This window comes from Bos javanicus, chromosome 3 (genome assembly GCF_032452875.1).
Source record: "Bos javanicus breed banteng chromosome 3, ARS-OSU_banteng_1.0, whole genome shotgun sequence".
Taxonomy (NCBI): domain Eukaryota; kingdom Metazoa; phylum Chordata; class Mammalia; order Artiodactyla; family Bovidae; genus Bos; species Bos javanicus.
In genome coordinates this window covers 88,139,233-88,153,928 of record NC_083870.1, presented here as the reverse complement: position 1 = coordinate 88,153,928, position 14,696 = coordinate 88,139,233, and the positions used below count along the sequence as shown (strand labels likewise).

General features: G+C 41.1%; 1 protein-coding gene across 5 annotated transcripts in view; it reads right to left on the bottom strand.

Moving 5' to 3' along the window:
- Nucleotides 1-14,696, bottom strand: part of DAB1 (DAB adaptor protein 1) — a 1,337,206-nt gene that overhangs the window by 1,223,966 nt on the left and 98,544 nt on the right. The gene's annotated exons all lie outside the window — the stretch shown is intronic.

Below are 14,696 nucleotides of genomic sequence, written 5' to 3'. Positions count from 1 at the left end.
AGTCCATTCTGAAGGAGATCAGCCCTGGGATTTCTTTGGAGGGAATGATGCTAAAACTGAAACTCCAGTACTTTGGCCATCTCATGCGAAGAGTTGACTCATTGGAAAAGACTCTGATGCCGGGAGGGATTGGGGGCAGGAGGAGAAGGGGACGACAGAGGATGAGATGGCTGGATGGCATCACTGACTCGATGGACATGAGTGTGGGTGAACTCTGGGAGTTGGTGATGGACAGGGAGGCCTGGCGTGCTGCAATTCATGGGGTTGCAGAGAGTCGGACACGACTGAGTGACTGATCTGATCTGATCTGATGTCAGGCAATCTGGACTTTCCAGCGTCACCATTGAGATGGTGTCCTTCAAAAGAGGAGCAGTTCATTTTTTTATACTGTGGCTCCTCAGAGTGATACTTCTGCCATTTTCATTTCCATTTGCTGAAAGTCAGGGTCGGCTTGTGAAAAGTTGTTATACAACATGCTAAATGTAAAATGTCAACCCTCAGTCTAAACTTTCCCTGTTCAGAGCATCACATGAAGATTTCATTGGGTTTCATAGTGGCTTTCTGATTTTGGTAGTCCATTTGAAAAAGGCAGTTTGAAAGTTGTATACGGTTAATGACTCTCTGCTCATATCCTGCCTGAAATACCACGATTGTTTATGAAAAGTATCTTTAATAAAGCTGGATACAGTTTGGCTTGAAAAAAAAAAAATAGATGTCCCCTGTCCTCCTTACCTGGCGAGCAGCCTCTGCCAGGACTGGCATTCCCTCAAAGTGTCCCCTGACCTGGGTGGCTGGTCCCATATTCAGAAAGCCTGCAACAGTCACGGCTGCACTAGCATGCCCGCAGCAGTTGTGGAGCAGCCATAATAAAAGGGCACACCCACCCCACACAAGGGGATCCTCCTGGAACACCTGGCTCTGGTGACCAGGGCAGACCATGCTATTGGGTCCCCAGGATACCTTCTACATAAAACTACTCCTTTCAAACTGGGAAGCATAGCTAATCTACTTAATATGTAAAAACAGAGAGCTAGACAAAATAAGGAGACAAAGGAATATATTCCAGATGAAAGAATACACAAAACCTCAGAAAAAGAACTAAATGAAACAGAGATAAGCAGTCTATCAGAAAAAGTTCAAAATAATGGTCATAAAGATACTAACTGAACTTGAAAGAATAATGGAGGAATACGGTGAGAACTTCAAAAAGACAAAAGATAAAAAAAGAACCAATGAGAGCTGAAGAATACCATAACTAATGAAAAAATACACTAGAGGGAGTTGAGACCAAATTAGAGGATGCAGAAGAATGGATCAGTGATTAGAAGAGAGAGTAGTGGAAATCACCTAATAATAACAATAATAATGATAATTTTTTAAAAGAGGAGAATTTAGAAGACCTCTGGAACAACATCAAACATACTAACATACTAACATTCACATTATATGGTACCAGAAGAAGAGAGACAAAGGGTCAGAAAATCTATTTGAAAAAAACAGAATAATGGCTGAAAATTTCCCTAAACTGCTGAAGGAAACAGATATCCAAGTTCAGGAAGGAGAGTCCCAACCAAGATGAACCCAAAGAGACCCACACCAAGACAAATTATAGTTAAAATGTCAAAGAGATAAAGAGAATCTTAAAAGCAGCAAGAGAAAAACAACTAGTCACAAAACAACTATCATAATACCAATGCCATTTGTCACAGAATCAGAAAAAATAATCCTAAATTTGGTATGGACCTATAAAGCAATCTTGAGAAAGAAGAACAAAGCTGGAAGTATCAGGCTCTCCAATTTCAAACTATACTACAAAGTTCTAGCAATCAAAACTGTATGATACTGGCATATACGTGTGTGCACACACACATACACACACAAACACAAAGATCAATAGAACAGAATAAAGAGTAAAAAAATAAACTCACACTTCTATGGTCAACTAATCTATGATAAAGAATATACAGTGAGGGAAAGACAGCTTCTTCAATAAATGGTGTTGGAAAAACTAGGCAGCTGCATGCAGAAGGATGAAACTGAATCATTTTCTTATACCATATTCAAAAATAAACTCAAAGAAGATTAAAGACTTTTGTGTACAACCTAAACCCATAAAACTCCTAAATAAAAATGTGGGCAGTAAAATCTTTTGTATATATCTTGGTACTATTTTGGATCCGCCTTCTTAGGTAAGGGCAACAAATGCAAAAATAAATGCAAATGATTACATCAAACTAAAATGAAAGCTTCTGCACAGAAAAAAAGAAACAATCAACAGAAAAAAGCAAGCTACCAAATGGGAGAATGCATTTGCAAAAAATATATCATAAGGGGTTAAATTCAAAATATATAAAGAATTCATAGGATACAATTTCAAAAAGAAACAATCCAATTAAAAAACCAACAGAAAACCTGAATAGTCATTTTCCACAGAAGACATAACACAGCCAGTAGACACATGAAAAAATGCTCAATATCACTAATCATCAAGGAAATGCAAATGCAAATCAAAACTACAATGAGATACTAACTCACATCTCTTTGGGTTCATCTTGGTTGGGACTCTGCTTCCTGAACTTGGATATCTGTTTCCTTCAGCAGTTGAGGGAAATTTTCAGCCATTATTCTGTTTTTTTTTTTTTTTTTTTCAAATAGATTTTCTGCCCCTTTGTCTCTCTTCTTCTGGGACCATATAATGTGAATGTTAGTATGTTTGATGTTGTTCCAGAAGTCTTCTAAACTCTCCTCTTTTAAAGGAGATGAATAGTCAGAATGACTATTATCAAAAGACAACAAATAACAAGTGTTGGCAAGGAGGCAGAGCAAAAGGAAACCTTCGTGCACTATTGGCAGGGATATAAATTGGTGCAGCCACTAGGAAAAACAGTACTGAGCTTTGTAAAAAAACAAAATAAATAAAATAGAGCTGCCATATAATCCACCAAATTCATTTCCAAACATTTACATGATGAAAATAAAAACATAAATTTGAAAAGATATATTGTAAGTAAAGCTGCAGCAAATATATCTTTTCAAATTTATGTTTTTATACATGGCATCAACCTGTGTCCATCAATAGATGAAAGGATAAAGAAGATGTGGTGTATATAAACAATGGAATATTACTCAGCCATTAAAAAAGAACAATACCTTACCATTTACAACAACACAGATGGACCTAGAGGGCATTGTGTTAAGTGAAATAAGTCACACAGAGAAAGACAAATAACATATGATTCTACTTATGTGTGGACTCTTTAAAACAAAAGGATAAAGAAAACAAAACAGAAACAGACTCATAGATACAGGGAACGAACTGTTGGTTGCCAGAGGAGAGAGGTGGGGCATTGGGCAAAACAGGTAAAGGGGATTAAGAGGTACAACCTCGCAGTTATAAAGTAAATAAGTCATGGGGATATAATATACAGCATAAGGAATACAGTTGATAATACTGTAATAACTTAAATGGGGACAGATGGTTATTAGACTTACCATGGTGATCACTTTACAATGTATTTAAATGTTGAATAGCTATGTAGTATACCTGAAATTAACATTAGTGTATACCTGAAATTAACATATTGTTGTACATCAACTCTACTTCAATAAGAAAAAAACGGAGGCTCAGAGACTCCCTTCCCAATGCCAGTCTGACCTGTCTGATGTGGATGCACTCTTAATTTTCGTTCATAACCTCTGTCACAGGATCTTTTCTATTTGCCTGCATGTCTGTCTCCCATCCTTGGCTCTAAGCTCCTGGAGAATGGGCACACTGTCTTACTTCTGCCTCTAGTGGATTATTAGGGCTTGTGTAGAGTAGGTGTTCACACATTTTTTCTTTTGCTGTTTCATTTGTTTAGTAACTGAGAAATTAGTTGATAGATCTCTTTTGGTCACCCAGAGATCTTTTATCCTCATTCAAGGCTCTCAAGTATTTTCTGAATAGATAAAGTTGCTGGAAAATTGAGGTACCAGTTGAGGTACCTTCAAGTAAGTGGAGGTCACTCCATCAAGTTTCCAAGTATTATACTTTGATCCATCCACACTTGGCAGCCAGGTATTACAGAAGAATAGATGGCTTGGATGTTTGCAGCAAATGCAATCATTCTTCACAGGGATGGTAATAAGCAACATTACCAATTTCAACCTTGCTGCTGCTGCTGCTAAGTCGCTTCAGTCATGTCCAACTCAGTGCGACCCCATAGACGGCAGCCCACCAGGCTCCCCTGTCCCTGAGATTCCCCAGGTAAGAACACTGGAGTGGGTTGCCATTTCCTTCTCCAATAATTTCAACCTTCAGTTCAGTTCAGTTCAGTCGCTCAGTCATGTCCAACTCTTTGTGACCCCATGAATCACAGCACACCAGGCCTCCCTGTCCATCACCAACTCCCAGAGTTCATTCAGACTCACGTCCATCGAGTCGGTGATGCCATCCAGCCATCTCATCCTCTGTCGTCCCCTTCTCCTCCTGCCCCCAATCCCTCCCAGCATCGGGGTCTTTTCCAATGAGTCAACTCTTCGCATGAGGTCGTCAAAGTACTGGAGTTTCAGCTTTAGCATCAGTCCTTCCAAGGAAATCCCAGGGCTGATTTCCTTCAGAATGGACTGGTTGGATCTCCTTGCAGTCCAAGGGACTCTCAAGAGTCTTCTCCAACACCACAGTTCAAAAGCATCAATTCTTCGGCACTCAGCCTTCTTCACAGTCCAACTCTCACATCCATACATGACCACAGGAAAAACCATAGCCTTGACTAGACGGACCTTTGTTGGCAAAGTAATGTCTCTGCTTTTGAATATGCTATCTAGGTTGGTCATAACTTTCCTGGTCCTTCCCTTTTTCAAGCTCTGCATTTCTTTCAAGGTTTAATTCTCCATCCCCAATTCACATAAGGCTCTCATCTTTGATTGCATTCTCTTTACCCTGGTGTTCTGCTTCTAGCTGTGTGAACTTGGCCACATTACTTCCCCTCTCTGTGCCTCATTTGCCTTCACTGTCAAATGAGGTAGGATGGAAAATGACTGTCTACCAGCCCATGTGATTCAACAAGTGCTTTCTAAACATCTCCTTGGCAACTGGTAGTTCTCTGCAGAGGAGACAGTGCCAGGTAGAAACTGGCTTAATGTAGAGTAAAGACCTGGAAGAGCTAGGGGCAGGGAGGGTACAGACTGTGCCGTCTGCAGGCCATATTCCAGTCTCCCCTCCTATCTTTAGTTCTGTCAATCATCTAGGTCTCTGGGTTTTTGGTCAAGGAAAAGACATTATCTTTCTGATAGGACTGTTGTAACTCAAAAGAGTTAATGGGTGTGAAGGATATCTGGCAACTGTAAAGTTATAGAGTCATTATGATTCCTCTAAAGTAAACTGCAAATGTCAATGGGGGTGTTTCATGACTTAAATCACCGTTTACCAAAATGCATTTCATGAACCTGGTTCTGTGAAGTATTTACAGGAGTTACAGGGTGAAGGGGTAGGAAAAGCCAAGTTCTGTGGTCAAATCATTTCAAGGAACAATGCGATGACAAAGACAAAAGACAAAGACAAAAAGGGTTTTTTACTGAGGAGGGCCCTGTGCCAGCCGCCAAGCGCTGTGAATCTAAAAAGGGGAACATGTTTTTGCAAGGCTTCTCAGTCCCTTTTGGCCACAGACCTCTTTTTCTGGATAAAGCATCAGATGAGCATATTTTGGAAAATGCTGTCCTGAACCAACAGAATAATGTTGCCATAGAAGTCTTGGATGCTTTTAACAAATTTAGGAGAGGTATCTTGGGCGGGTAAGAGGGGTTTTCTGTATGTTTAACTTCCTAACTATGGCGGAAGATAATCATAAGCTGCCAAATGCTGGAGGGTGGGGAGGTTGTAACTTGGAGTAAAGACCCCTGGGTGGCAACCCCAGCTCTACCACCAGCCCCCTGTGTGACCCTGGACCACTCTCTGAGGCTCAGTTTGCTCATGTATAAAACATAGGGCTGGATGGTGGGAGCATCAGGACCACCAGAGACCAGTCTGAGATGCCCATACCACTTCCACAGAGTGCTTGCTGTGGGGAAAGAAGAGGAAAAATAAGGCAGCGTGCATATTTGACGTCATAGGAAAACACAGCCGCACTCAGCTCTCAGATCATCAATTCAGGAGTAGGTCACCTGGAATCCAAGGTTCCCTAGTGACAAGGCCCCAGATGGTGGAACCTGAGGTTAGCATATGAGCAGCCTATTCGAGAAGACTCTGGTGGGGAGATGCCCTCACCACTGGCTGCCCATTTTACCTCCTAACACTTCAGAAGTGACTTAGATAACACCACTTATTCTGGGGCTGGGGTCTCTTTCTTTGCTACCTCAGTGTTTTCATATGTTCCCCTATACTCCACACCCACCACTCAAATGGACACAAAGGTCAGTGTCTGATGGCCTCCTAACACTCAGGACTGCATTAATCTTGGACCCATGGCAAAAAAAATAAAGCAGCTGACCTCAATATTCATAGCCATGCTCTTGAAATCCCAGATTTATGATGTGTGGAAGGCATTTGCAAAGCTTCACATTTGCATTTTCTACTCCACTGGTGATAGATTGAAAGCATTAGCTGCAAAGCAAGTAAAACCCAGAGGCTGGAAGGAATTCAAATCCATTTGATTCAACAAGTGCTTTCTGAACATCTACTAGGCAACTGGTAGCTTCTCTGCACAGAGCAGAGGGTAAGGAGGGGACTTCCACTTATCAGAGTTATCAAGACTTATTGTCTTCCTGGCACAGCTGTTCTCTTTAATCCTCACTGTGAGGCATTTGGTGACACCAGTTGACAGGTAAAAAGGTCGAAGAAGCAACTAACTTGCCAAATATCACAAATATATAGGGAATCCAGATTTTGATTCTAATATCTGTCTGATTCTAAAGTCTGAGCTATTTCCACTAAAACTACACTTTCTTACTAGTTATGGATGGGATAAAAATTTGTGACCCTCAGGAGGCAATGAGGGTTTGGAGAAATAACACAGGAAAAAAATGGACAGAATGGTGGGAGGTACACAGAACTAAGAATTAGGAACTACGTGTTTTTGTCTGCTTTGATTTCTGAGAAAACAATAAAACTATATGCTTGTATATCTATATCTGTTTTTTAAGATCAGTTAAAAACTACAAATATTGACTTATGTTCTACTTCATAGAGCCACAATTTCAGAATATGATTTTACAATTGCCATATAGATCATCTTAAGTCCATTGTTTTGCAGGTAAGAAAAAGAATTCTCAGACACCTTAAATAACTTGCCTGGGGTCATATAGTAAGGTCGTCCAGCCCTCCGTACTCAATCCACCCATGCATCTCTACAACTTCTATCCATCTACCCTCCATCCAACATCTATCCATCCAACCATCCATCCTTCCATTATATATATATATATACACTCATCCACCTGTCCTCTATCTATCCACCCTGCATCCATCCATCTCCCACCCATCTACCCATCAAGCCATCCTTCCTTCTAGCCAACACTGGGCAAGCACCTATTCTAAACCAGGTCCCAAACCAGACCCCAAAGAACTCCAGGCTTCCTGCCCATTCCAGCAGCATGTTTTTACTATAAGAGTGAATCTGGACCAAAGCTCTACTCCATGATAGAAGGCTACATATCGAAGTGTCACAAATAAAGAATATATGAGGTGAGAGGAAAGTTCTCCAGGGCTTGGACTTGCTATCATATTTCAGCCTGGATGCCTCTGGAGCTTGAGCAGAGGGCACATGCATGCATCTGAGCTTGAGCAGAGGGCACATGCATGCATCTGAGCAGAGGGCACATGCATGCATCTGAGGATTATGGGAAGGTGATGGTCTGACATTTGGAAATTGATCAAGACCTGTAGCTCTAGCCTAGACTGGGCCTGAAAAAATATTTCCTCATAAAAACAATATTATAATTTCATTAAAAATAGTGAATATTGGCATAATTTTTTACTAATTATATTTATCCATTCACAAATACTTGTTGAGTACCAATGATGCATTTCATATGCTTTTCATTTAATGCTCACAATAAGTTTATACGGTTGATATTAATATTTTCTCCACCTTCATATTAGGGGTGCAGAAACTGAACTCAGAGAAGTCTGTACCTTTCCCATAATCAAATAGATAGTAAGTAAAAGAGCCAATATTTTAACCCAGGATTCTTGGACTTCAAAGTTGATCCTAAACTAAGCTGTCTCCAAAAAGCTTGTGCTTCAAAGGGAGAAGGAATAACTCCTTGCTATGGGGTTCAGAGAAAGACTCATAGAATAGAATTCTAATCAGAAAAAAGGTAGTATTCTGGACAGGGCCAAAAAGGGTGTCTCCAGGAAGAGAAACAGCTTGTGTAAGAGATAGGAACAAGGGAGCTGAGTTCAGGAAAAACCAGGTGGGCTGTGGTGACAGAGCCATGAGTTGGGAAGATGTAGGTGGGGTCCTGTTGTACTTGATCTTAATCCTATGAACAATAAGGAGCCACTGAAGGCTTTTGAGCAGGAAGGTGATACAATAAAATCCATGCTTTTAAGATATCGATCTAGTGGTTGTGAAAGCATGAAGGAAGAAGATCCTTTAAGAGGACAAGGTTTAAGAGACTTCTCCAGAAAAGAAGAATAAAAATGTAAGCAGGGTGGCAATGACAAGAAAGAAAAAGGAAGAGAAGAATACAAAGATGCTAAACAGGTTGAATAGATAGATGAGCGAATGGATGAATGGCTGGTTAGATGGATGGATAGCTTGATGGCTGTCTGGCTGGCTAGGTAGATGAATGGATAAGTGATTGGGTGGATGGATGGACGGATGGGTGAATGGGTAGATAAAGGGATGGTTATTTGTGCTTGTGTTAAGAATTTCTCTATTATGAATCTATTTCCTTTCCTTTGAGCTCTACCAACAGTGTGCATAATTTTTGGCTTTCCCCCTAGTGAGACCTCAGTAACAACCATAACTGCAGATCTGGCAGCCTCCACTTCATTCTATTTTCTGGGGAGAAAGGCCAAAACATGGAAGCCTCTCCATTCATCCACTCTGCACATCATCTTGAGATTCTTCTGCCAAACCATGATTTCATCATGTCTCCACATGTTGTCAATGAAATTAAAAAATATAACAAATGTTATTTTTGCTGTCATTCATGACATGTACTAAACACTGTATTAAGTGTATGATATAAGCCTGTGAAAAGCCTAAGTTTTGCTATTAGGCTTAATTTGATTTTATCCTGACCAGACCATTGGAAAAGACCCCAATGCTGGGAAAGATTGAAGGCAAGAGGAGAAGGGGACGACAGAAGATGAAATGGTTGGCATCACTAACTTGATGGACACGAGTTTGTATAAGCTTCAGGAGTTGGTGATGGACAGGGAAGCCTGGCATGCTGCAGTCCATGAGGTCGCAAAGAGTCAGACATGACTGAGTGACTGGACTGAACTGAAACCACTTATTAGATATGTGACCTTGGACAAGTGATTCAATTGTATTCAAGCACACCCATAAAATGGTGATATCACCAACTTATAGGGCTGTTACAGGAATTAAATGAGCTAATATATAAAGTGATCAGTGTAAAATATATGATCAATAAATGGAAACTATATGTTTAAATAAGGTCTTTTAATTTCTATAATGGAGTTCTTTTTAATATCTTCCTATTTCTCAAGGATCACTGGGTGTCTGTGTTCCCTTAAACAGAGACCCTCTGTAATGGCATATTTTTGGCATTTGGAAGATAGGCCCTCTCACACCACCACAATCACTCTTTATCACAAATCCACAAATTTCATGTCCTTTTTTTCAGCCTTTAACAACGGGCAGACTCATCCCTCTATCTTCACAAGTCTTTTCTCTATTAAGGCAAATTCCCATCATTTGGTCCAGAGGCCACATGTTGACTCAATAGGAGACCACACTCTCCAGTGTTTCCAAGAGTTCTGCAGTGCAATCAGGTGTCACAACTGTATCTTTAGCATTGACATCAAAGAGAAGTGTCATATTCAACAGAGCTTGCTAGAGGAAGTGCTGTGATCTGATATCAACGTGTGTACAACAAACTGATGTTTGTAGCATTTGTCTCCCTCCATCATCTTGAGCAACATCACAATAGTGAAAAGGATGGGGAAAATCCTTAAAAGCATGAAGATAAGAAGGTACAAGGATCCAGGTGAAACCGCTTCCCTTTGTTCACTCTCTTCCCTCTGTCTAAACCTTACACAGCTTGTGCAAGCCAACACCATTGCCATCCTTCAGAAGCCTCTTCTATAGGCTTCCTCTCTGGTTGAGATGGCCATGGACACCCCCTTTGCACAATGAGCTCATCCATAGTCAGGCAAGGATCATGCTCTCACCTTCCTTGTCTCTCCTGCCACACTCCCGGTACACCTCATTTATCCTCCTGCCACTCAGCTGCCCTTTGTCCCTCAGTCATATGAGGATGAAACAGGAGTATGATGCCAGGAACATTAAGCTGGTGTTTCAGAAACAGTTTTCATGGAACAGTGAGCTAAGCATATGATTTTTAAAAAGATGGTTTCCAGATGAACTGTTAATTCCATTTTTAATTCTGTTGACATTCCCTGGGGGACTGAGTGATGGTGTTTTTGTTTCTGCAGGAAATGGAGTTTCTTCATCGTTGATCTAAGGGAGATGGGAACTGCCATTAAAACTGCAGTCTCATTCCTAGCCCACATGAGGGCAGAAATTGGAGCTTTTAAATACAAGAGGAGAGATTTCTTTGAATCTAACTCTTTGCACCTTTATGTTCCCCTGAGTCAGGGAAGGAAAGAAAGAGCAGATAACCTTATAGCATATTTTCTGAACCCCTAACCTGCTATATTTCAGAGAAAATCTCTTCTGCACCTTTTCACACCTGCCTAATTCCTTCTTAGACTGCTGCCTCTAGCCACCTTCCCTGATCGTCCCACAGCACAGAAATTGCTCCATTCTCTCTGCCTTTTCTTTATGCCTCTGTCTTAACCTCTCACAGTCTGATTCTTATATGAATCCATCATCTGCACGTCTCACCAGAAGAAGTGCAATAAGTTCCTTAAGACAGTGGTTCTCAAAGTGGTCCTTGGACCTGCAGCATCAGCATCATTTAGGAACTTGTTGGAAATGCAAATTCTTGCCCTTCTCCCTTCTCCAATAACCTGCAACCAGCTATCGAGTCAGAAACTCTGGGGGTGAGACCAGCAATCTGAGCTTTAACAAAGCTCCCAGGAGATTCTAAAGCATGCTGAAGCTTGAGGACCACTGCTTTAACAGTGGCACCTGGTGGAGTGTCCCCCCCTCCCACCACACACATATACATACATAGTAGGAGTAGGCTCTCAATAAATATTTTGTTGAATGGAACTGTTTAATGATACAGCCCCTAACATACTGCTAATTATAATCCATTATGGAAAAGAAGACGTGAAGGAGCACTCATTCAAGAACAGAGATGAGCCATAAACATGCAACCGGCCAGCTCTCCACCCTACTTAGACCAACATAAAATGTTTTAAAAGATCATTTCAGATAACAGCGGGCGTTCATTCCAAATCAGTTGATAGCTGCTTTGTGTCTGAGACATCCCTGGAATGTTTATTGTCAGGAGTTCTTCACCATTAACGATGGTATTTGGTTGGAGAGTTCTGAAACCTCTGTTTGCACTGAAGCTGTTTCACAGTCTGAGAAGGTGGCACCTACAGCGTTTGGGAGCCCTGGCAGAGAAGGCAGGTGATAACAGTGCTTATTACTGTATGCATTCAATATAGAGCAGGTCAAAATCCTGTTCCCTGGAACACAAAAACTACCTGGAATAAGAGCCTGAAATAACACAGCTGTCCTCTAAGCTATTATTTTCCTCCAGTATCATCATCGTAAAGGGTTTCACTTTACTTACCTTTCTCAAGAAAGACTCCCAGCTCCCAAACAAAAGATAATAGTCCCAAGACTCAGATCCTTTCTACCCCAACAGAACTTACATATGTATTTTTTTTTTCACACAACCAGATTTTAACGACACAAATAGAATGATGTCTTGCCAGAGTATTTGTAACTGTTTTTTTCTCATGAATTCCTTCCTTCCATTTAGTTGCATTGTATTTCTTTAAGGAGGGTCAGTGCATTTTAATCACAATGTACACTGGCTGGCTAGAGCTACTGATGCAAGAATTCAAAGCTCAGTTCATTTAGACGTGAACTACAAGTTCAATGAGAGAAGCAAAGGGTAAAATGAAATTACACAGCCTTTTGGCTGATTTCCCATTTCTGTGTCTATAAAGGCATGGGATGGCCTTTGATGCCCCAGATTTCTGGAACAATAATGCCCTAGAAAGAGTTCATATAATATTAATAGCATGTTATTGAAGGAGATAAATATAAAACCCAAATTAAAAAAAAAAAAACTGATTTGGCAAGTAAAGATTATCAAAAGTCCTTTCTCTCTTATTTCTAACTAACAATCATCACCAAAATAATAACTAACATTTGTACAGAGCTTTGCAATTTATGAAACACTCTTATATCCATTAAGTCAGTTAACCAGCATGGTCAGTACTAATAGCTAAGATTTATATAGAGTTTACGACACACCAGGCATCGTGCCAAGAACCTCACGTGAATTATGTAACTTAATGTTCATAACAGTCTTCTCATGTGTCCTTATTTTACACAAACAGAAACTAAAGTTGTGACTAGATCACACAGCTAGTAAGTGATAAAGCTAAGATGTAACCCAAGGCTTCTGATTCTACTAGAATCTGCTACTATCTACCAGCATCCTTTTCTAGTATTATACTAATGTCTAGATACTATCCACTGGTATCTCATATCTAGCTAGCAGCATCTTAGAGGAAAGAAATTCAGACTCAGGTAGATTGTGTGATAAGCCCAGAGTCACCCAGCAGTAAGCAGCAGAGCTTGAACAAGGACCTAAGTGTCCCCAGTCCTCAGTTTTAAGACAGCCCCTGTGATCTCTTCACACAGTGTTCACACATAGGCCCAAGCAAGACAAAGGCCCCTGTGGCTATTCCAGCCTGCCTCCTCTGCAGACAGACCTTGTGTCTAGTTGAACTTTCCTTCTATAATTAACACACAGATAAAATGAAACGTTGTGAAGAATGAGAAATAAGAGCTACTGGAAAAAGAACAGAAACAGAAACAAAGCAAGTGTCAGTGAGGGGGTGGGCACTCAGCCTGGAGCAGCAGAATGCAGACAGGAGATGGAAACCTTTTGTACTTGCACAGTTCAGAAAGGCCACATTGTACTGCAGGACAGAACCAGCCCAAACTAGTTTCACATGCCAAGGAATGCCACTGCATTCCCTTCACAGTGGCTTCTCCTCCTGTGGGACTATCCAAGACTTGTTCTGGGCTTCCATGACTTCCAGACCGTAGGCTTTTGGAGGGCAAGGACTCGGCTTGCAGCTGCAGCATCTTGCTTAATGCCTGGCACTTGTGAAACTCCCAAAGGGTTTTGGTGCATAGAACTGTAGAGAATCTGGCTGCTATTATTAGAGATGCTCCCACTTCTCTGCCTCAGTTTCCCATCTGTAAAATGGGAACAGTAAAAGTACCTCCTTCACAGGACCATCTGTGCTGCTACTGCTGCTGCTAAGTCACGACAGTCGTGTCCGACTCTGTGCGACCCCATAGACCTACTCGGCTCCGCTGTCCCTGGGATTCACCAGGCAAGAATACTGGAGTGGGTTGTCATTTCCTTCTCCAATGCATGAAAGTGAAAAGTGAAAGTGAAGTCGCTCAGTCCTGTCCGACTCAGCAACCCCATGGACTGAAGCCTACCAGGCTCCTCCGTCCGTGGGATTTCCCAGGCAAGAGTACTGGAGTGGGTTGCCATTACCTTCTCCGATTCTGTGCTAACATACAACATACATATAAGACATATAACACGTTGTCTGGCCCCACTGTGTGTTCCATAACTGATGGTTGCTGCTATTAAAGTTTAATATTGGCATCAAATGAAATCAAGTCACTATCTGCTATAATTAGATTATCCAGCCCAGTTTCCTCATTTTATAAATGAGGGATTGCAACCCAGGGAGGGAGCGCAGCTTATGCAAAGTCACTCAGTATTTAGCAAGTAGGGGAAATAGAAAATCAAGGCTACCTCCGGCCTTTTGAAGCAGTGTTCTTTCCTGATGATACGTGCTTCGCTGACATCAGGGATGGAGTTTGGGCAGACATGCCTGCCTCCCATCCCAGCCCAGGAATGCAAAGAGCTGAAGGAGATGATTCAGAGTCTAAGCCAAATAACTTGCATTGAAAACCTACTGTGTGCTAAACATTTTCACAAATACTATGAATATCTCATTTGAGGCTTCAGTATAACACTGCAAGAAGCAAATATTATTATTGGCCTCTTTTTGCAGCCAAGGAAACTAAGGATTGGATATACTAACTTAAAAGGTACCCACCGAGGAGAGGGTAAGATGCATGGAGAGAGTAACATGGAAACTTACATTACCGTATATAAAATAGATAGCTAATGGGAATTTGTTGTATGTCTCAGGGAACGCAAACAGGGGCTCTGTATCAACCTAGAGGGGTGGGAGTGGGAGGGAGATGGGAAGGAGGTTCAAAAGGGAGGGTACACAAGTATACCTATGGCTGATTCATGTTGAGGTTTGCAGAAAACAACAAAATCCTGTAAAGCAATTATCCTTCAACTAAAAAATAAATTTAAAAAAGAAAAAT